General features: G+C 66.1%; 1 protein-coding gene across 1 annotated transcript in view; it reads left to right on the top strand.

The window, feature by feature from the left end:
• The window catches only part of MCF2L (MCF.2 cell line derived transforming sequence-like), an 82817-nt gene that overhangs the window by 52757 nt on the left and 27612 nt on the right, over positions 1–2448 (top strand). The window lies entirely within an intron of this gene.

Below are 2448 nucleotides of genomic sequence, written 5' to 3'. Positions count from 1 at the left end.
TGCGGGGACCTCAGGCCTGGTCTCAAGGCCGCCCTCGGGCTGCTCAGCCGCGAGCGGGAGGTCTGAGCGCAGCTGGCCGTGCCCGGGCCCCCCGAGGAGTTAGCAGGCCTGGGGTGCTAGAGGGGACCCCCGGGCACGCGTGGCTCCCGGAACCAGAGCCTGCGAGACCGCTCTGCCTGTTGGACTGTTTGGGCCAAAAACGACTCATCAGCCTCACCCGGCGGCCCCGCCGAGCGGCCGTCAGGAGGCTGCGGGTTACGTCTGTGTGTGCGCACGCCCGCGTGTGCCTGGGTCCGGGGGCTCGTCCACGTGGCTGCAGCTTCCGGGTTATTTGCTCCAGTTTCCTCATCTGCTGCCTTCAGCGCAGTCCGCCCCAGGCCTGGAGCACAGGGACCCCGGGGGACCTGCCTTTTCAGTGACCAAGCATGGGCCGCCCACCCTCTCTCCTGGGCGCGTGAGGTCATAGACAGGCCCTTCTGTGGGCACAGGGTGGTGGATGGGCCCCGGGGGCTGGGCCCGGGCTCCTGGGGGCAGGGCAGGCCACGCAGCCTGGCTCTAGGGCTCTAGTCCTAGGGGTGGAAGGGGCCGCGGGGGGGCCCCGGGTCCTCACATGAGGCTCCTCCTGCTGCGTCTGGCGGTGGAGCCATGGTGGAGACGAGACTGGGCTGGGAGAACCCACTCGTGGCGTCGAGCCAGGTCCTGCGGTGGGGCCTCTTTGCCGTCTGCTTCTGGGGCCAGGCCCCCTGAAACGGAGGACCCTGCCTGGCCCGACACAGTCCCAGGTGGGCGGGACGGAGGGGCTGCTCTGCCCTGCACGGCGGATGCTGTCTGGACGGGGAGCCAGCCCATGGGCGTCCCGTCTGTGCTCACCAGCTGCATGACTGGGCAAATGACTTGTCTGTCTGAGCCTCCGTCCGTGGCTCTGGCTGCCTCTGGGTCATTACGAGGGTTGACAGAGGCACAGTCTAAGCTTTGGTGCAGGGCCCATGGGTGCGAGGGGCCCGTCCCTCAGGCTGCCCCACCAGCCCCTGCTGGGCAGTGGCCAGGTGACCACAGAGCTCGGGTCTGTGTGTTTCCTAAACCAGGAAGTTGAGCTGCCTGCTCCACACCTGCTGGCCTAAAACCTGCCCTCCAGGGCACGTGTTCGTGAATCCGGTAGGTTCCTTACATTCACCTGAAGCGGCTGTTTTCAAAGGCGCCTTCTCCTCTCCGCTGCCTCTGTTGTCAGTGCTGGTCATGATGCTGGCGCGTGCGTTGTGGGCGCAGCAGGAGGCTCTGATGTCACGGAGTCTTTACCGTCTGGCGTTCACACGCACAGAGCGAGTTAAAGACCCAAGGGACTGGGCGGTGGGGGGCAGCTGGGACGTGCGAGTGAGGCAGGAGGTAGAGTGGAGGCCTCGGGCCGCGGCCCCCAGCCCGTGGCCAGGCCGCCCGCCCTGCCTGTTTCTAAAAGGAACAGGCCGTCGGCACAGGGGCCGCAGAGGTGGCATTGCGGGCCCAGGAGGAGTGGGGCCACGGGGCAGCTGGTCAGAGGCGGGCGCTGCAGACACAGGCTGTGCAGAAGTGGCGGTCGTCAGGGTGCAGCCTGTGACTTGTCCCCCCAAAGGAGAGGGGCCACTGGGGGTGGGCAGTCTCAGCAGAAGACCCTAACCCACACAGGTGTGCACACCTGCACAGGCGTGCACGCACCTACACAGGAGCGCCTGCTCCTGCACAGGCGTGCACGCACCTACACGGGAACGCCTGCTCCTGCACGGGAGTGCATGTACCCTCGCAGGAGCGCCTGCTCCTGCACGGGAGTGCACGGTCCCACACAGGAGTGCCTGCTCCTGTATGGGAGCGCATGTACCCTCACAGGAGCGCCTGCTCCTGTATGGGAGTGCATGTACCCTCGCAGGAGCGCCTGCTCCTGCACGGGAGTGCACGGTCCCACACAGGAGTGCAGGCACAGGTGTGCATACCCACACAGGTGTGACTGTGTCTCTGTCCCTGCTCTGAGATCAGGGAGGTTTGGGCTGTTTCAGCTCTCATTGTGTTACATAAGGTTTGCAGCAGGCAGAGTACCGCCACGGCCACATAATTTATATGTATTCCATGTATTTCTGGGTTTTATTTAAGCGCGGCTGTGGCTCCCGGGTATGTGCAGAGACTTGGCAATCAGCGCTCCAGTTGGAGCCTAGGCCTGCGCTCTCAGTCCTTCACGGGATTGGCTGGCGGGCGCTGCTGCCCACGCCGGCTGGCAGGGCTGGGGGCGGGTCGTCCCGCAGAATCGCCTCCGGGTCGGCGGTGACTCAGGCGCGTCAGGCTGAGCGGGATGGGCTGTCGATCCCGGCCTCAGCATCTTTCTCACGGATGCTGCCCCTGCGAGAAGCCGCCTCTCCTCTCCCCTCTCCATCGGATGCTTGCGCACTGCCGGGCGCCGCAGGGGGCTCTCCCCAAGCTGCAGCC

Source organism: Bison bison, unplaced genomic scaffold, assembly GCF_000754665.1.
Source record: "Bison bison bison isolate TAMUID 2011002044 unplaced genomic scaffold, Bison_UMD1.0 scf7180017864527, whole genome shotgun sequence".
In the NCBI taxonomy this organism is placed as follows: Eukaryota; Metazoa; Chordata; class Mammalia; order Artiodactyla; family Bovidae; genus Bison; species Bison bison.
This window is presented reverse-complemented; position numbering and strand designations above follow the sequence as displayed.